This window comes from Dendrobates tinctorius, unplaced genomic scaffold, assembly GCF_039654945.1.
Source record: "Dendrobates tinctorius isolate UK_male_01 unplaced genomic scaffold, ASM3965494v1 ptg000270l, whole genome shotgun sequence".
Lineage (NCBI taxonomy): Eukaryota > Metazoa > Chordata > Amphibia > Anura > Dendrobatidae > Dendrobates > Dendrobates tinctorius.
Window position 1 is genome coordinate 7436988 of NW_027361937.1, and position 22320 is coordinate 7459307.

Consider the following 22320-nt stretch of genomic DNA (forward strand, 5'->3'; position numbering starts at 1 on the left):
CTCAGATCATTAGAGGGCCGGCGTATAGTTTAAAAAAAAAAACAAAAAAACCTATGAACAAATTCCTATGCACACTGCACATATCTTATTTTGAATTTAAAAAAAACAAAACCAGAACAAATACAATATTACAATATACCAAATACCAATATATATACAGCGCTACAGAAACAATATACCAGCAATAAAATTGCCCACATAGAGACATACAGATTGCACTGCCCATCAATGCAATCTGACCAATGCCCATCAAGCAGTCTTGCCAGTCCATATCATTTCAGCCTCACCAGTGCCCATATTGGTGGAACTCCGCTTTTACTTCAGGCTCAAACTGGTGTGGTGCGAGGGTACCCAGTAGGTAGGTAAATGTTCCCAATAAGCAGCATAGGTCCCCAATAGGCAGCATAGACCGGACCCGGTTATTAAAAAAAATTTAAAAAAATACCAGTACTCTCCTATGTCCCCCGCTGCTCTGTAGAGTCGCCTGCTTGACTCAGTCTTCTGGCACAGGCGGTGTGATGTCATCAGGCTGCGCAGGCGACGTGATGATCGGTCACGTCGGCTGTGTTGCATATGGAGGGCCGCAGGTATTCCAGAGTAGTCTTTCCTCGCCGTCTCATCGTTCCGCCTGTGATTACAGGGCCCGCAGGCATTGAACTGTAGTGAAGTTCAATGTCGGCCGGGTCCAGGAGCTGGTGTAGCTGAGGTAGGAGGAACAGCTGCTCGGGGCAGCTGAGACTGGCCAGATAAATATCCTTGGTGGGCCGCAGTCCTCAGCGCTATAGCTTGCCAAATATGCAGGGACCCGAACAGATTCGCTCAACTCTAATCATGAGGAAACTAAGTGAGGGAGGGGGATATGGACAGGGCCCCAGTTGGGAAAAGGCCTGCCTATTTCACCAGTCAAGGTCCCCTTCCGTATGAGGATCGTGGTCCACTACACCAAGGCTGGTCAGATGGCTGTTATGGCTTCAATCTAAAGTCACAAATTGCACAACCTTTGACCGTTAAGACCACCCATAATTGCAGTTAAACATTGTCCTATAAAGACTTCATGGTAGCCAGAAAGAGACAATGAGGCTCGTATTCTCAGGAAGCAAATGGCTATTTCAGCAGCAAATTTAGTTAAAATGATTTTGTATACAAATATCAAAAGACTATATATGGAGATGGCTACTCTTAGTAAGCACCTATACACACCTGTTTTCTGTTGGGGTGTGACTGTATTTTGATATTTGCATACATAGGCTTTCTGACTGAGCACTCCACCCCTCAGCCTCAGGCGTTTTAATAACAGCAGGATCCTACTTTCCCACATAAATGTAGATGCAATTAGATAAGTTCCCAGCAACGAGAATCGCTTTATCGTAGCTGCTGAGTACACATGAATTGGTCAATTTATGCGCTAAGTATTCTCAATTTTTCATATGTTCTAGTGCATTAATACAATTAAAATTCATATATTTCATGTTTGCATGCTATAGCTCACTACTGTATTTGTTGGTTATATATGGAGATGACTACTCTTAGTAAGCACCTGTTCACACCTGATTTCTGTTTGGAAGTGATGGTCAGTCTTTTGATATCAGAATTCATGATAGCCAGAAAAGTAACATAAGGCTCATCTGCTGCCTCCCAGTAAACTGCTATTTCAGTAGGAATTTATTTAGTCTTTATTAAAAATGATTCTGGGGTGGAGCTTTATTTTAGTATGGCAGTAGTTCACTGATGTAAAGTCTTCAATAATTGTTCCTATACATATGTGATCAATGCATGATTCAAAGTATTTAAACCTCACTTTCTTAGCATCTTTTTTTATATACTCTATTTTTGTTTTTATCAGCCAAATGTTGACTGGAAGCCAATAGAAAATTCTGAAGCTATCTAAACACACACACACACACACACACACCCCTTTACAGATCTTCATTGTTTTTCTTATTACATGACTCATGCTGTTAAAAAATGTTATACATTTTAAGCTTACCTTGCCCTATGTCTAAATAGAAATTGACCAAATTTAAGCCTCTTAAATATGTATGAGGGGCATCCTTTTATTTTTTTTTAAATGACAGATTAAATAATTTCTCTATTGTTTATGGTTCTGAGACGTACAGATGCAGAAGAAATGTGCACTTAGGGTGGTGTCATCTTATAATGTAACTATGAAGGTGCGGTAATGCACATGTCACTGTTTATGTCCTAACTTGTGTTGTCTAGTAAGGTCACCCTGCCTAAAATACATCCTGTAGAAAGATGATGTGGCAAAATATCTTTATTGTCATTGTACTTGGTTTGTTTTTTACACAATGGCCGTTACACTGTTTTTACCTGTTTAATTGCATTGTGATGTGACCCGAAATATCTAAACGGAAGGCATATGTACGTAAAAAGGTGGAAGAAAAATAAAATGATCACCTGTTTTTCTTATGTTCTTGGGTTCATAACAAAGGATGGTTTCACCAAAATACTAAAAGAAAAAATACGCACTTTTATTTTGTATCCTTAAATTTTAACTGCACTTTGGCAGTAAATCATTAAATTTACTTGTCTGATTTCTGAAAGTACTCAACTTTAACCACTGGGAGCCCACATTCTTGGCGAATTCCCTGTCTCAATGCACCCAATCGTTTCAAGCAATGATTCATCTGCCAAAAAATATAAAAGGATGAGTGAGCGAAGTCAGCGCTGATTGGCCGCACGGATCACGTGACTTAAAAATGTCACGCGATCATGCTGGAACCATGTCCGCATCGGGGGTGTGTATAGGTGTTATTTTGTTCGTAGAGGAAGGGTTGTCTAGGTAGTGCGGGAGTCCTCAGGCTGGGGGGGTCTGCGGGCCTGTGTGTATGCAGGCATCGTCCAATGGGACTACAAGTCCCATCGGGCTATGCCTGCTACTCTGTCAGTGAGTGACACATTAGCCAATGATGGGACAGTAGTAGTCCCATCATCCGGCTAATGTGTTGAATGTAAAAAAAAAAATAAATAAAATACAACATATAATATAGCGTACATACTCACCAATCACCTAATTCCCCGAAGCCATCGATCACCTGTAATAAAAATAAAATAATAAACCAACTTATACTTACCTTTCCGCCGTACTCCAATTAATAACGAGTGTCCCATGGAGATCTCCCGTGGAGATGGTCAGCTGATGTGACCGCGCTCCAGGGGCTCCAACGATGAAATGACAGGCGGAGGTAATCCTCCGCTGTGTATCCCTCCGCCGGGAAAGAGGTACCATAACCCTAATTCTCATGCAACAGTGCTGTAAAGTGAGAGTCTGAACTCAGGTAACCTCGGTGATGGACTGCAGGAGCCATTGTCTCCTGTCCGTTCATCACTGGGAGGCCCTATAGAGCAGGGACATCACCTGATGTCAGTGTTCTATAGGGGAGATCGTCGTGGGACACTCGTTATTTATTGGACTGCGTCCAATAAGTATACGGGTTTATTTTTTTACTTTTTATTACAGGAGACTGAGGGCATCGCTTGGATCTGAGTGCAATAAAAATATGAAAACCGTGTTTTATTTCATTAAAAGACTTTTCTTGTGTGTTTTTTTTTTTTTAACCCTTTCAAAATATTAATAATGGAGAGGCATCTTTGATGCCTCTCCATTATTAACCGGGCTTAATGTCACCTTACAATAGCAAGGTGACATTAACCCCTTTTATTACCCCATATCCCACTGATACATGGGAGTGGGAAGAGAGGGGTTAAGTGCCAGAATAGGCCCATCTTATAGATGTGCCATTTTTGGGGTGGCTGTGGGCTGGTATTTGTAGCCTGGGGGGGGCAATATCCATGGCCCCTTCCTAGGCTATGAATATCAGCCTGCAGCTGTCTGCATAGCCTTTCTGGCTATAAAATATAGGGGGACCCCATGTCATTTTTTTTTTTTTTTTTGGTCCCCCTATTTTAATAGCCAGTAAATGATATGCAGATAGCTGCGGGCTGATATTCATAGCCTGGGAAGGGGCCATGGGTATTACCCCCTTCCCAGGCTACAAATATTGGCCCCTGGCCGTCGGCTTTCCCCCTCTGGCGCAGAAAATTGTGCGGGAGCCCATGCCATTTTTTTTTTTAAATTTGTTTAATGAAACATTGTTCATTAATAAACATGGATATCTCGATGGAAGTATCTATCCCATATCTATCCATCATCTAGCTATTGTCATCTATCTGTCTATAATGGAGTGTGGGTTGGACAAATGTAAAAGAGGAGTTTGGACAGAAATGACATCACAATTTTTTTTTTTTGTTAAACAACGTATCTTTATTTAGCTAACAAAACGCAGGCACAAACGGCACTGAAAAACCGCATCAAATCCACGGCAAAAACGCACATGTTTCCTGCTAAGAGCTGCGGTTTTTGTGCGGAAAAATCTGTGGCAGAATCCGTACTCTGTGCACATACCCTTATTGACTAACCAGAAAAATTATATTTGCAAGCTTTCAAGGCTCAGAAGGCCCCTTTATCAGGCTATTATTGAGAAGAGATGGCAACATTTATATAGGAATACAAGGACTTGAGATGATGCTTGCTAGAGACAGACCAAGGAAATAAAATTAATCAAATTAAGGTTTTTGTTACACATGTAGGTGAGGTGGAAGTGTTCTAATAGACATTTGAAGAATTGCACTAACAACTTTAATGAGACAGGCTTGCGAATGTCAGTCCTTGTGCACCCATTCCTCCAACATTTTAGTGCCTGGCACACCAGGAAGTTCTTTGTGGTGTTGGTCGTGCCTCTGAACCTACGACTGAATGCTATCCTTGCCAAAAATTGATCCACTTTTGAAATCGACCACCCTTCCTTCTTCACTCAGCCCAACCAATAAAGCAATGCATCTACGTCATCTACTTCAGGCCCATCTGCTGTGTCCAAACCTCCCACTCTTTCCAGGCTGCTTTGTATGCCCTCCATGTGTTATCTGCAAGGGAAACCCTAATCATTGATCCTGATGCTCGAACACCAATTCTCAGAGCTCCTCGGCCACCTGCAGCCCACAGACTCTGCTCCTGGTGCCAAGGTCCAATAACGCTCCCAATTAAATCAAGAAAGGGAATCTGCAGTTGAATTCTCAATCCTCTGCACGTGAATCACCATCATCCATGCGTTCAGGCAAAGACAACAAAACACAAAATGACGCAACAAGCGAATCACAGTGGGAGTGGTTTCAGATAAATTAATTGCAATTCTTTACCTTGAATTGCTCTTCACAATCAGACAATGCTCCCAATATAGGAAAAAAAAATCCAATAATGTGAAGTTTCCAGCTAACTCTGCCTCTATCCAAGATTCTGGCTATTTACCAACACACCATTGAACTTTGTAACATACACCAAAAACCTGAGCTACCCGCTGCGTCAGTAAGCAGCTCACAATCAAAATTCTCCACGATTTCTGATTTCATTAGGGATCGACCATTATACTTTATCCAGAAAACTTTTCCAGACTATCAAATAGTGCTTGAGTTCCTTTGTTAACCAAGTGTAGCGGAGACAAAATTCCTGCTGCAGCCAACCAGCACAAAAAAGAAACGCCCCATAGGCTTATTCCAGCAAGCAAAATAAAGCTTTCTAAGCAAAGATTGAAGGTCCCTTAATTGTATTTTCCTAAGGCCTGTTTCACACATCAGTTTTTTCAAATCAGTCAAAATCCGCCAAAAAATCAAAATGGCGGATCCGCTAAAAATGTGTAAAAACGGATGCCAGCGGATGGTACGGATCTCGTTTTTTGACGGATCCGCTATACGGATTTTTGTATGGATCCGTCAAAAACCAGATCCGTTCCATCCGCTGGCATCCGTTTTTGCCATCCGTTGGGTCCATTTTCTGACGGATCCATTTTTCCACATCTCCAAAATGGGATGCTCCCAAATATGATTGGCTCTTGGAAAATGCTCCCAAATGTGATTGGATCCTGGAAACTAGGGAAAACTATATCTATGGTGTTGTAAAACAATATCTTTGAAAGGTTGTAGAGCTAGTGGCAGCGATGGAAGGAGTTATTGCGAGTATTAACAGCTTCTGTGTGGAATTTGATCTTCACTGCAATCGGTTGGCAATTATTGCTCTCCAGAGGGAGAAAAGAAGACTGCAAATCCTGCGTTGGAGAAGAAAGAGATGACGGCAGTGGATTCATCCGATAAATGCATAGAGGTTTACCCTTGATGTGTTTTCTACACTGTATCTTGAACTGAGGGATAACCCAGACAAGTTCTTCAACTATGTGCGCATGAGACAGGACCTGTTCGAGATTTTGGTGGAGTGTGTTGGAGCGCAAATCCGGAGAAGGGATACCTACATGCGCTTTTCTATTTCACCGGCGGAGCGTTTGATGGTGACCCTTCGGTAAGTTATCTATTTTTTAAAATGTTTCAGATTCAGCAGACTTTTATTGTTATGTTATGGCTTGTAGTTTGTATTAATTTTACTTTTTTCCCTTTTTTTCCCAGATTCTTGGCAACTGGAGAATCCTTCACCTCCCTCCATTACCAGGTCCGGCTTGGGATTTCAACAATATCTGGAATTGTCCAACAGACCTGCCGGGCATTGTGGGATTGTCTACACGAGGAATACATCCCACAGCCAACACAGGAAAGGTGGCTGGAGATCGCGGACAACTTTGAACAAATCTGCCAGTTTCCAAATTGCATTGGTGCCGTGGATGGGAAGCATATATGGATTGTGAAACCCATTGGATCTGGATCAGAATTTTTCAACTACAAGAAATTCTTTTCAATTGTACTTATGGCCATTGCAGATGCAAAATGCAAATTTATTGCCGTGGATATTTGTGCGTATGGTCGTTCAAATGATTCTCAGGTCTTCAAGATGTCCGCAATGGGCCGTCGTTTGTATGGAGACCATTTTGATTTCCCACCTCCAAGACCACTCCCTGGAACAACAGGCCCACCAATGCCATTTGTATGTGTTGGTGACGAGCTGTCCAAACATCTTCTCAAGCCATATGGTAGTCATGGATTGACACACGGGAACAAAATATTTAACTATCGATTGACCAGAGCGCGAAGAGTGGTGGAGTGCGCTTTTGGGATTTTAACTGCAAAATGGAGAGTGCTGTTGACGGCCATAAAAATGAAAACTGACACTGTGGATGAGGTGGTGAAGGCATGTGTCATCCTGCACAACTTTGTACTTTCAAAGGAACCTGTTTCCATGGAAGAAAATGTTTGTGAAACCACCTTGTGGGATTATCAGCTGCCAACTGTTCGGAGTACTGGGTCAGTGTCAAGACTGAGGGACAAATTTGCGGATTATTTTCTGTCACCAGAAGGAAGAGTCGACTGGCAAGATGACAAGGTTTTTTTTTTGGTTTTTTTTTTACCAAGGTTCCTTTTTTGGATAAGAAAAACTTTAGTAATTTTTCCTTTTTTAGTTTTGATACCTTTACACAAATTGTGGGTAATAACAGTGTTGTGTTTTATTACCTGTATACCACCAGTGTAATTTACCAAGTGTTGTGTTTTTTGTACCTTTACACCACCGGTGTACTTTGAAATGTTACCATGTGTTGTGTATTTGTATCTGTACACCACCGGTGTACTTTCAACCTTTTACCAAGAACTTAAGAAAAAAAGGAAAATACACAATAAAATTCTTTTGAAACAGAAACATGTTTATTTTGCAATTTTTTTTCAAAATTATAGCCTGTTTTATTAATTTTGAGAAAACTGTTAATTTTTTTTTGAGAACTGTTTTAATTTATTTTTTAATAAAATTACATAAATAACATTTTTTGACAACATTACAGATGCTGATATTGTTGGGTGGAGATATCATCGGAGGGGATAACAGGGTTGACCACATCGAGGGGGGGTGGAGGACTGGGAAGGGAGTTGGTAAGGATCAGAAGTGGAAGGGGGGTTGAAAACATGAGGTTGGGACGGGAGTTGATGGACCGACGAGGTTTGTGGGAACATTGAAGGTGTGTGTGGGGGTGGGTATGATGAGGGCATTGGGGCATAATGCAATGGGGAAGGAAGGTACTGGGAAGAATGGAATGGGTAACTAGAGAAAGGAGAGGGAGTGGTAGGAGGATGGATGGTGGTGGAAGGATGGACGGGGGAAGGATGGACAAAGGGAGGATGGACAGAAGGAGGATGTGATGGAATAGGTGCATGGGTAGAATGGGATGCTTCGGAGAGTACAGCCACTAGAGCATTGTGACAGGCTTGTATCACATGCATCTGCTGGTGATTACTTAAACCTTCCATTTGCCAGACAACTGACTGAAAAAAAATATGTCTCGGCTTCTGGTTTGACTCTGCATTCATTCATTCCATGTAGCTTCTGAGTTCCATGATACTTTGATTTATCATGTTCAACCCAGAAGCTAACTGTTGTCCATAAATGTGGAAACCATTCTGGACGGATGAGTTCAGACTCAAACAGTCAGACAAGGTCATTCTTTCCTGACCTCTCATACACTGCCGGCCAGAACCAAAAGTTGGTCGAGATGTTGCGGCAGTGTCAGAGGGGTGGGGTAAAGGGTTCTGTAAGTTGTCACCAGCAACTTCATGTGATGAAGTCTGCCCTGCTGCTCCAGTGCTGGTGGAGGGGATAGAGGGACGAGAAAAGAGGGAAGGTAGAGAGGGGTCGGATACCTCGATGTGGTCACCGGTGGCGGTCTCCGAAGGGATCCCTCCAGAGGGAGGCAACTCAGAAGCAGGCTCCCAAGTGCTGCAGACGGTGCTAAAACAGAGAAAAAAATATATAATAATATATTGATTTCATTTAACATTGCTGAAAAAAAAAAATTGGTTAAACATGTAAACATTTGTACTACAGAAATGGTGTGTGGAATATTTACCTTCTGCTCACCATCGTTTACCGGAGGAACGACAGGGCTCTGTAATGTTTGTACGGGGTGCTCCTGCGTCCTCCCGATCCACTCAGGGCCTGCATCTCCTTGTTGAAGTCCCTCTTGAAGCGATCCCTGAGCGACCGCCACCGTATGATAACCCTGTCACCTGTGAAGGAAAAAAAAAAAAAATTGGTTAGTATTCAACACTTCACATGCTGTAATATAAGTTACTGAAATTGGAATACTTACGCACAAAATCCCTGGCCCTCACATCGAGCTCCTCCCAGTTCTCTACAACCTCCGAACACACCTCATCCCATAGCCGTCGGGTGGTTGGTCGACATGTAAGCGGTTTGCCATGTTCCGCAGCGGCTCCCGTGGTTGCCCAACCTCAATGAGGAGGTCAACATCAATGAGAAGAGCCTCTTCCACATGTCGTTGGGGAGCACGCTGTGAAACCTGTGAAGAAAAAAAAATAAACAAAAAAAATGATTACATTCAAACACGAGGTTCATTAATCAATCACCCAAATAAAGGTTTACTTACCGCTTGCCAACCACCAGATGCAACACCTCGACGACGCTGGGATGTCCTGGGAGTCGCTCTAGTGCGGGCACCGGATTCTGATGACTGTAAAAAAAAATAAAAAATTTTTTTTAGGGTTGTATGGATGCGTAGTTATTGTGTGTGCTGTGATGAATGTTTGTGTTGGGTGTAGCTTTATGTATGTATGTATGAGTTTTTGTATCTGCTAAACTTACACTCTGTGCGCCCCCTCCTTGCATTTCTCCACCCTGCATGTCTCCTCCTGGAAGCTCCTCAGATTCAGTTTCCTGTGAAAACATAATACATGCATATAGGGTTAAAAAAATTTTTTACCTCAGTTCGCTGATGATGTGAGGGGGAGTTCTCAGAAGACATTGCTGCGGCCTGGCTTGCGGGCCTGCTGCGGTGTGGCTGTCGGGTCCTTCCTGATCAGATCTGCAAGTATAAAGACACTTGTAAAGCTACTATACAAAGGATCAGAAAAAGCTTTCAGGTCAATATACTTACAGGGAAAATAGAAATGGTTGCCTATCTGCTGCGGTCTGGCTGGCAGTTCTCTGCTGCTCCCTAGCGGGTACTTCCTGAACAGATCTGCAAGTATAAAGAGAATTTTAATAACATAGAAAAATAAAAATCTTCATTGGTATTAATGTGTGTAATTCCCTGAAACTCTCACTGAGAGTATACCCAAGTGTTTGCATGTGTGTAAATTCCCTAACACTCTCACTGAGAGTGTAACCACACTGTGATTGCATGTGTGTAATTCCCTGAAACTCACTGAGAGTATACCCAAGTGTTTGCATGTATGTAAATTCCCTAACACTCTCACTGAGAGTGTAACCACACTGTGATTGCATGTGTGTAATTCCCTGAAACTCTCACTGAGAGTATACCCAAGTGTTTGCATGTGTGTAAATTCCCTAACACTCTCACTGAGAGTATACCCAAGTGTTTGTATGTGTAAGTTTCAATCTCTCACTTGAGAGTATAACCACACTTGTTTACCAAAAACCAACACTTTTGCACATATACCCATACTTAATTTTACCTGGTTTTAAAATAATACTACGGACAGTTTTTATTAACAGTTTTTTTTTTCACAAGTAGGAGTTACTCAGCTCTTTATTTTAAATACCACAATAAATGAAAAGTAACAAAAATCCAGAAAACATACAGTTACACCACATACAACACCACAGTTAAACCACATACAATACACAATACAATAACAGCACAATTGCAAATATGGAAATAAAATTACAGAACTATGAAAATAAAATTCAGTACACATGCAACAGAAAAACAAAGTATGAGGGAAAAAAAAGGAATGATAAAAATACACACACACACACACACATGCAACACTGGGAGGCCACGAACATACATGCAGGAAGACAGACCACACACACACACAGGCCACAAACACAGGCAGACAAGCCACAGACACACAGACATGGCACACACAAATAGTTTAATACTCAATTGCAGGCTTTGGTAGCAGGCCTCTCCATCCTGGCTTGGTGCTGTCAGGCCTCTTGCACCAGGAGTCTTGCAGCTGGGGGTCTTGCTGCTGGGCAGGTTTTATGGCTGGCTATCAGGCTCTGTCTCTCCTCAGCTGGGGGTCTTGCTGCTGGGCAGGTGCTGTCTGGCTTGCTCTGTCTTCTCAGTCTGGCTGGTGCCGGATGTCTGGGCCCAATGATTAATTAGCCCACCTTATATAGTTTTTGGACTGTCTGGAAAAGTATCTTTTTTCCTGAGCATGCTCAGTGCGATTTAGCGGATTCCGCCGGCGGATCCTCCGCCCATAGGCGCCCATTCTACCGCATGGCGGATCCGCCATTTTGACTGCGCCAAAAAACGTTGCAAAGTCCGTTCACCTCAGACAGAATCCGCCAGGAATCTGGCGGATCCGCCGAATAGCGGACGTAACGGACGACCATCCGCCAAAATCCGCCACTAATGTATCTCTATGGGAAAAAATGGCGGATCCGCCACAAGAAAAGCGGATCCACCATTTTCAAATTTTGGTGGATTTTGACTGATGGTGAAAAACTGATGTGTGAAACAGGCCTAAGTGGTAAAAAAAGTTCCTGTTGTTAAAAAAAAAAATTGTGCCATTTTCTAATACCCGTAGCGTCTCCACTTTTCCTGATCTCGGGTTGGGTGAGGGCTTATTTTTTGCGCGCCAAGCTGACATTTTTAATGAAACCATATTGATGCAGATATGATCTTTTGATTGCCCATTATTGCATTTTAATGCAATGTCGCGGCGACCAAAAAAACATAATTTGGGCGATTCTAAACACAGCGATACCAAATATGTGTATGCTTGATTTTTTGTTATTGGTTTATTTTGAATGGCATGATTTCAATGGATCATATTGAATCACAATTAAAAATAAAGTAACCATCATCATTATAAAGGCTGTAGATGAATGAGGGAGTCATATATAATTTGTTGTGACTTGTGACATAATAATCATTTTTGAAAATTCCTAATTTGTGGTTCTTCATCATGTGTAAAGTGAATGTTTATGGAAATCATGTGCATTCCAATTTACTCACTTTTACAATGTAAATTCTGACAAGCACTTTTACGGGGCGATTCCTTGGGACACCCTTCATTATCTGGAACTCTTCAGTGACCTCACCTGTAGGATAAATATAGAAAGAACCCTAGAAAACACAATTATGTAAAAATATATCATAAATCAAAACCATATCATATTTCATATTGACTGGCAGCAAAATGTACCTTGTATTTTCCCATAAAGTTATCTTCATCATCACCATCTTCATCATCCAATGCCTTGCCCTGATGCAGAGGAAATACATATAGCCAATCTTCAAACTTGTCAAATTCATTCTCAAGTTCTCCTTTATAAATCAGCAGAAAAATGACTCAGTTATTAGAAAAATTTTACAATTTTAGAGCCCTCAGTGGTTGATACCTTTTAATAGCTAACTGAAAAGAAAGTAATAATTAGCAAGCTATAAAGACTACTCAGATCTCTTCATCAGGCATACTGTAGACTAATACAATATCTGAAGAATCACATATTTATACACAACAGGATACAGGAACAATAAAATAAAGTTAATATAAATAATAAAAATAAACAATTACAAATAATAATTATAATTTTTTTTTTTATCTACCCGCTACCACGGTGCAAAGATATATACACTGCTCAAAAAAATAAAGGGAACACTTAAACAAAAGAATATCACTCCAAGTAAATCAAACTTCTGTGAAATCAAATTGTCCACTTTGGAAACAACACTGATTGACAATCAATTTCACATGCTGTTATGCAAATTGAATAGACGACAGATGGAAATTATTGGCAATTATCAAGACACCCTCAATAAAGGAGTGGTTCTGCAGGTGGAAACCACAGACCACTTCTCAGTACCAATGCTTTCTGGCTGATGTTTTGGTCACTTTTAAATGTTGGTTGTGCTTTCACACTTGTGGTAGAATGAGACGGACTCTACAACCCACACAAGTGGCTCAGGTAGTGCAGCTCATCCAGGATGGCACATCAATGCGAGCTGTGGCAAGAAGGTTTGCTGTGTCTGTCAGCGTAGTGTCCAGAGGCTGGAGACGCTACCAGGAGATAGGCCAGTACACCAGGAGATGTGGAGGAGGCCATGGGAGGGCAACAACTCAGCAGCAGGACCGCTACCTCAGCCTTTGTGCAAGGATGAACATGAGGAGCACTGTCAGAGCCCTGCAAAATGACCTCCAGCAGGCCACAAATGTGCATGCGTCTGCACAAACGGTTAGAAACTGATTCCATGAGGATGGTCTGAGTGCCCGACGTCCACAGATGGGGGTTGTGCTCACAGCCCAAAACTGTGCAGGACACTTGGCATTTGCTCTAGAACACCAGGATTTGCAAATTCGCCATTGGCGCCCTGTGCTCTTCACAGATGAAAGCAGGTTCACACTGAGTACATGTGACAGACATGACAGAGTCTGGAGACGCTGTGGAGAGCGATCTGTTGCCTGCAATATCCTTCAGCATGACTGGTTTGGCAGTGGGTCAGTAATGGTGTGGGGTGGCATTTCTTTGGATAGTCCTTGATACAGTATAATTCAGCCCAATACTGTGCAGTCCCTATAGTACAATGCATACCCCATAGTCTTTGACAGAGTATAATGCAGCCCCCATGTTGTACATACAGTATAATACACAGTCTATAGTCCTTGATAAAATATAATGCAGCCCCCATATAGTATAATGCAGTCCCCATATAGTACATATAGCCTAATGCACTCCCCATAGTCCTCAATAGTATATAATGTAGCTCTAATATAGTACATATAGGATAATGCACTCTCCAGAGTATAATGTATCCCCCATAGAGGATAATGCAGCTCTCATAGAGTATAATTCAGCCCATAGAGTACATATAGTATAATGCAGCCCGATAGTCTACCATTATTATGGCCACCAAGTACTCACTGATTTAAAGAATAAAATACTCATTTCTCTCCATTTCTCCACTGCTCCAGTCTCTGCAACGCGTTTACTCAGTAGCTTCACTGGCCAACACAGCGTGACGAGTGATGAAGTGACGTCATTGCCCCCGTTGCATCAGACACAGAGAGGGAATGACGGGAGAGGGAGTGTCACCTGACACTCTCTCCCCCATCATTGCTTTTTACTGTATCGGCATCTATGATGCTGATACAGTTGAATGTGTGATGCGGATGGGGGGGGGCCTGAGCCGGCGCTGGCACTGTGGCCCTCAGATTCACAGGCCCTATAGCGGCCACATAGTGTGCTGATATTAACCTCACACCACTGCAATGGAGACCCTAGGCAAATACCTAGATTTAATGCCCCTAATGCAGGCCTTGCTTGCGGTCTTACACATTCCCTTTAAAAGGCAACTTGTTATAAGATTTTTAATGAGCAAACCAAGAACATGGTACTGTAGAATTTGTAAGCAACTTGTTAAGCGTGCCTTTACAATGGACCATTTATTAGTGCATTAGAAATATTATATTAAATATCTGCAGGTGCAGTATGTAAATATCATACGAGAAGGGCTTGTATGCTTATTACCCCCATTCATCTTTGACAACCCCTGGACCCAGTGGTGGACACAGACAGAAGAGGGCCCCTGTGCAGGAATAGTATATGGGCCCTCATCAGTACAATAGTTTATGACAGAAATTCCTTGCTGCTTTGGAGGCGAAAATGTCCCCCTTACCTCATGAGCCCATGTGCAACTGCACAGGTTACACCAATGATATGTCCACCTTTGGAAAGAACTTTAATGTCAGTCCAAATATGTAAAGCTGAGTTATAAATTCACAAAACATATTCAAAAATTAAGTAAAAATTAACTAGATCTCAATTATTTTTTCCCTCTCGATTTTGTATTAAAAGCACCACTCCAGCATTTATATTCATCCCTGAGCCTAGTCTTCTAGTTACCAACCACTGTCTTCAGCTGTTCCTGGAACTGCTCCATCCCGTGGCGCCAACTTGTGACCAAAACTTCTGACTGACTGGAAGTCAGCAGTAACGATCACAAGCTCTCAATGTTAGTCTATGAAAGCTTCTTTCTGTCTCATAGATTTACATTTACAGTCATGACTAGAGTTGAGCGAAACGGGTCGAAAAATTTCAAAAGTCGCCGACTTTTGGTAAAGTCGGGTTTCATGAAACGAAACCCGACCCTAGGGTGAGGTCGGCCACGAGCTCGGCGACTTTAGCGCCAAAGTCGCGTTTCAAAAGTTTGTTTTCCGCCCTTTTTCAGCCAATCAGGATCCACGGACACTGTGGGCAACATGATGACATAGGCAGGGGTCACCACCATCTTTGAGAAGGGCATGCAAGTGATTGGCTTGCTTTGGGGGGCGTCAGAGGGGGTATAAAAGGGCGTGCACGCCGACCGCCATGTTACTCATACTGATCTCAGAATAGGGAGAGATGCTGCTGCTGCTGATCCTGTAGGGAGAGCATTAGGCAGGGAAGAAGACACCAAAAACTGCTTCTGCTGCTAGCGATTTTGCCTGTACAACACACCAGTCACTGTGTGTGCAGTGCAAGTGGAGGCTATATTTTGCTGGATCAGCTGTGTTGGTTGTTGGGCTGCCTTATAAGGCTTCCTGATAGCTGCATTGCTGTTTTCCCACTGCTCTGCAAACTGCTTTTTTAAAAGCAATCCAAATTTTTTTTTCTCCTGGTGAGGTACTGAGTGTGCATTTTTTCACACCATACAGCAGTGTACGCTCCTCACACGGTACCGTATAAAGGCTGTTATCACGGCCACAGTGAAGCTATCTGTGTGTGACTCTGTAAGGATAAGTCGAGAACCTGTTCCATTCTTACAGACCTCCACCTTCTAGTTTTGTCTGGTTTTCAAACAGTTAAGTATATTTGCTGTTTGATCACATTCAAAACTATAGAGAGACAGCGTGTCAGTCTGTATACTTAAAAAACACAGAGCTTGACAATTTTACGGACACCGGACAGCGGTGTATGTGCACGCTCCTCTCTCAGTACTGTGTAACGGCTGTTATCACGGCCACAGTGAAGCTATCTGTGTATGACTCTGTAAGGATAAGTCGAGGACTTGTTCCGTTCTTACAGACCTACACTCTAGGGAGATTCCTATTCTGCCCAATTCTATATACACCTTATAGTTTGTCATACACTAGCCAATTTCTGCCTGTGACATAGCGGTGTGATATTCACTGGGCCTCACACAATCCAACAGTGTCCACAAGTGTGTTCAGAAATTCTACATCTCCCCTGTCCTATAGTGACATTTTTCACACCTACGACATTGAGCCTGTGACATAGCGGTGTGATATTCACTGGGCCTCACACAATAAAACAGTGTCAACAAGTGTGTTCAGAAATTCTACATCTCCCCTGTCCTATAGTGACATTTTTCACACCTGCGACATTGAGACTGTGACATTGTGGTGTGATATTCACTGGGCCTCACACAATCCAACAGTGTCCACAAGTGTGTTCAGAAATTCTACATCTCCCCTGTCCTATAGTGACATTTTTCACACCTGCGACATTGAGCCTGTGACATAGCGGTGTGATATTCACTGGGCTTCACACAATCCAACAGTGTCCACAAGTGTGTTCAGAAATTCTACATCTCCCCTGTCCTATAGTGACATTTTTCACACCTGCGACATTGAGCCTGTGACATAGCGGTGTGATATTCACTGGGCCTCACACAATCCAACAGTGTCCACAAGTGTGTTCAGAAATTCTACATCTCCCCTGTCCTATATACACCTTGTACCTTGTTTTACATTACTATATAGTTTGTGGGATTTTGTGTACATTTCTACAAAAAATGAGGAAGGCTGGTGGAAGAGGCCGTGGAATAGGGCGGGGGTTGCCAGCTGGTAATGATGGTGTTGGCGGTGGATCTGGTGGTAGTGGCAAAAGCAAAATAGGACCGAATGCAGGATGTGTTGAGCCTGCGTCATCGTCTGGCTCCACAAGGCCTCGAAGGCTTAGTTTTCTAGGAGTTGGCAAACCGCTTTTAAAGCCAGAGCTTCAGGAAAAAGTTTTGGCTTACATTGCTGACTCAGCCTCCAGCTCTGTCGCCTCCTCTTCTGAAGTTGTAAAAAATAAAAGCACTGAGTCCTCATTGGAGGCTCATGTTCATGAACCACACCTTTCTTTGTGTCCTTCACCCCAACCAAGATTGAAGGATGACGCAGGCCATAGAACTGATTACTCCATGGAGCTGTTTTCACATACCATGCCTGGGTTATCAAGTGAAATGGTGAATTACCCAGGCCAAGATGAATCTGACATGGAGTGCACTGATGCACAGCCACTGATAGATGATTCTGCTGGTACATTCACTCAGAGCACTACATTGTCCTCGCAGTGCAATGAGCCAGATTCTGACCCTGATGAGACTCAGGTGCCCCTTCCCGCAAAATATACCACCATACACGGTGACACAGAGGAAGGTGCACATGACATTGAAGAGGAGGTGATGGATGACCCAGTTGTTGACCCAGATTGGCATCCATTGGGGGAAGAGGGTGCTGCTTCCAATAGCTCAGATGAGGAGGAGGAGCATCCACAGCAGACATCAACATCGCAACAGCTGTTATCTGGCAGGCCCGGAGCACTCCAAAGACAGGTTCCAAAAATCAAAAGAGTTGCTGGACAGCTTGTCCAGACGGTCAAAATAGCACAGCGTGCTAGGCCGCAAAATGTCTTCCAAAGTAGGAAGAGTGCAGTGTGGCACTTTTTTGAACAAAATCCTCATGACCAGGCCAAGGTTATCTGTAAGAAGTGCGCAAAGACCTTTAGCTGAGGGAAAAATCTGAAAAATTTGAATACCAGTTGCATGCTTAGACATTTAACCAGCATGCACTTGCAAGCGTGGACAGTAGAGTTGAGCGACTTTTGGTTTTTTAGGGTCGAGTTTCGTTTCGTGAAACCTGACTTTTCCAAAAGTCGGGTCGAGCAAGATCGTCCGATTATAGGGAAAAGTCGGGGTCGTCCCGAAACACGAAACCCAATGTAAGTCAATGGGGAATAAAAGTCGGCAGTGAGAGGAGGACAGGAAACACACCTACAGTGCCCATTTGAATGCCAAAAGCATCAATTCTTCTTACTTAAGCTTGTCAACCTTAATTAACTTCATAATACAAGTTACGCACTGAAAAATGGGGGTTATTTGGCTAAAGTTGTGGGGGGGAGGGCTGGCTGCAGGTTTTCATGTGCCCTGGGCGAAAGAGCGCCCCTTTAACACATACCACAACTCATCATGCTCCGATACGGCAGAGAAATAGCGGTATAGTACAATGAAAAATACTTCACTTTTTACATCTCATGACGAGGCCCATCTATTTCTCCATACAGAATCATTGGTCCCATATAATGTTTGAAACAGTATATGATGAGCTCCACATAATGCTACAGTATATGTTGGTCCCCATGGATGAAGCTCCACTGTCTTATGGGCCCAAATAATGCTCCAAACATAATGGGCCCCATTTCTAATGCTCTAGTGTATAATGGGCCCTGTAAATGCTGCTCCAGTGTCTGATGTCCACCTTTGGAATGTTCCAGTGTATGGTGGGCCCCATCTATCATTCTCCAGAGTATAGTGCTCCCCAAAAATTGCTGTCCCAACATTGAAAACAATCAAATAAGTCTCCTCGCTAGGGAATCCCTGTACTTGTCTGGACTCCTCGTCGTCCCCATCTTCCATCTCACTGCACAGTATTTCAACTTTGCAAGTGCTGTGATCCTGAGCAAGCAGGGGGGGCCCACTCGTTGGCGACGGCACTGGCACAGGGCCCCTGATAGTACGGTGGTGTGTCTGATGGCGGGTGGGCCGAACCTGCACTTTCATCTGCAGCTTCCTCTTTGTCACTGTGTAAGATGGAACTGTATATGGGAAGGGTAACCTGAGTTTCATCAGGGTCAGATTCAGGTCGTGTAGCGTGCGAGGGGAATGTAGTGGTCTGGGTCAATGTACCAGCAGATTCATCGAGCAGTGGCTGGGCATCAGTGCACTTGTGTCGCCCCCAGGAGTACGGTCGCCACAGTGGCATTACCTTCTTCCTAGGGAGTGTGATGTCATGCTTGGGAGCAACGAACGATCTCTCTAGCAGGTTAACTGATTGGGTGGCGTTATTCCCACGAGTCATGACCCTCCAAACAGCGTTCATGAAGGCAAAGTGTTTGTTTTATGTGGGCAGTATGGTTGCAAAGCTGAACCTTAAAGGAATGTCCAGAAGGGCACCACCAGGAGTGGAGCCTACGGTTAAATTCGACTCCACCTGGGAAACCTCAACCATGCCAGCTACAGAACAGATGCACACATTGCAAGCTTAATTCCGTTAACGAACGAGACTCCGTCATGCCCCGCGGTCCGAGTCCGGCTTACTAGAGGGACACGTGAGGCTCTGGCACATGAGATTGGCCAATAACTGGTGTGTCATGCCCTTACATGTCCGTGGCTGCATGTGCGCTACACTGAAAAGGCCAGCGTTTGTCGCTTACAGGTGCAGATAACCCGCTGAACAACGTTAGTGATGGGGATCACTGATTACAATTAATACCCGCGAACAATGATTTCCCAGTAAGTGCAGGTCAACCGCAGTTCCGGAATTAGGCCTAACCGTGATTCCTGAAAAAATGAAAAACTTACGTGTGCAAACCACAGGTGCTGTAGCTTGCTTAACAGCTCGCCAGCCGTTCTCACGCCCAGTATGTATTACACGTGATTGCACAAAGGTGAGAAAGGGTACCGTATCCCCAGATAACATGTATGGATAGCGTACACATTCAAAATATATGTCTATACATCAGGAGGCAGGCTCAGACGGTGTTAGGCCCAGTATGGATTGCACGTGATTGCACAAAGGTTAGAAAGGGTACCGTATCCCCGGATAACATGTATGGATAGCGTACACATTCAAAATATATGTCTATACATCAGGAGGCAGGCTCAGACGGTGTTAGGCCCAGTATGGATTGCACGTGATTGCACAAAGGTTAGAAAGGGTACCGTATCCCCAGATAACATGTATGGATAGCGTACACATTCAAAATATATGTCTATACATCAGGAGGCAGGCTCAGACGGTGTTAGGCCCAGTATGGATTGCACGTGATTGCACAAAGGTTAGAAAGGGTACCGTATCCCCGGATAACATGTATGGATAGCGTACACATTCAAAATATATGTCTATACATCAGGAGGCAGGCTCAGACGGTGTTAGGCCCAGTATGGATTGCACGTGATTGCACAAAGGTTAGAAAGGGTACCGTATCCCCAGATAACATGTATGGATAGCGTACACATTCAAAATATATGTCTATACATCAGGAGGCAGGCTCAGATGGTGTTAGGCCCAGTATGGATTGCACGTGATTGCACAAAGGTTAGAAAGGGTACCGTATCCCCGGATAACATGTATGGATAGCGTACACATTCAAAATATATGTCTATACATCAGGAGGCAGGCTCAGACGGTGTTAGGCCCAGTAGGAATTGCACGTGATTGCACAAAGGTTAGAAAGGGTACCGTATCCCCGGATAACATGTATGGATAGCGTACACATTCAAAATATATGTCTATACATCAGGAGGCAGGCTCAGACGGTGTTAGGCCCAGTATGGATTGCACGTGATTGCACAAAGGTTAGAAAGGGTACCGTATCCCCAGATAACATGTATGGATAGCGTACACATTCAAAATATATGTCTATACATCAGGAGGCAGGCTCAGACGGTGTTAGGCCCAGTATGGATTGCACGTGATTGCACAAAGGTTAGAAAGGGTACCGTTTCCCCGGATAACATGTATGGATAGCGTACACATTCAAAATATATGTATATACATCAGGAGGCAGGCTCAGACGGTGTTAGGCCCAGTATGGATTGCACGTGATTGCACAAAGGTTAGAAAGGGTACCGTATCCCCGGATAACATGTATGGATAGCGTACACATTCAAAATATATGTCTATACATCAGGAGGCAGGCTCAGACGGTGTTAGGCCCAGTATGGATTGCACGTGATTGCACAAAGGTTAGAAAGGGTACCGTATCCCCAGATAACATGTATGGATAGCGTACACATTCAAAATATATGTCTATACATCAGGAGGCAGGCTCAGACGGTGTTAGGCCCAGTATGGATTGCACGTGATTGCACAAAGGTTAGAAAGGGTACCGTTTCCCCAGATAACATGTATGGATAGCGTACACATTCAAAATATATGTCTATACATCAGGAGGCAGGCTCAGACGGTGTCAGGCACAGTATGGATTTGATGGCCCAGCCTACACAGCGGAGGAGCAGGGAGAGGTAAAGATTGCAAATGCTGGGGCCCTGCCCAAGCAAGGGGGGCCCACTTGTGGGCGTCGGTACTGGCACTGGGCCCCTGATAGTACGGCGGTGTGTCTGACGGCGGGTGTGCACCACCACCGTCAGAGACACTTGATTGCACTATGAAGGACCCTGTGCCAGTGCCCGCGACCAAGAGTCGGCCTACCCACCTGTCCAGGGCAACGGCACTCGCACGGTGTCGTGCGCTAGGTGGTGACCCCGGCCATGGGGGGGGGAGGCAGCACAGTTAGGGAGTTTTAGAAAGTGGCATATGTTGATGTTGGACATTCAGCTGATGCAAAAGGTGAAATAGGTCAAGTCCCAGGAAGAGGTGGACCAAAGCAAGCCATTTTTCTGTCACCCTATGTGTCATCAGGGGAAGGTGGGACAAAATCCTTGGAAACCCATGCGTGGTTCATTTTAATGAAGGTTAGATCATCCACATTTTGGGTTGACAGACGGGTCCTTTTTTCTGTCAGGATTGATCCAGCTGCACTGAAGACTCTTTCCGATAGCACACTTGCAGCTGGGCAAGCGAGCTCCTGTAAGGCATATTGTGCCAATTCAGGCCAGGTGTCCAGTTTAGCGGCCCAATAGTCAAAGGGGAATGACCTGTGTGGGAGAACATCGATATGGGAGGAAAAGTAGTTTGTAACCATAGTTGACAACTGCTGTCTCCTGTCACTTTCCATTGATGCAGTATTACCAGTTGTGTGAGCGGTACTTGAAAAATCAGTCCACAACATTGTCATGAAACCCCTGTCTCCAACGCCACTTCTGGCTGTGTGCACCACGAACACCTCTGCCAAGCTGCCCCGGGCCCGTACGGCTCGTGTGAGAACCATCACTGCTGCTGTGTGCTGGGAATGCCTCAAGCAACCGATTTACCAGAGTTGCTTGTTTATTAGCCAATATTAGGTCAAGGTTCTCCTGTGGCATGATGTTTTGTAATTTGCCTTTATAGCGTGGATCCAGGATGCTGGCCAACCAGTAGTCGTCATCGTTCATCATTTTGGCAATGCGGGGGTCCCTTTTTAGGATCTGCAAGGCATAATCTGACATGTGGGCC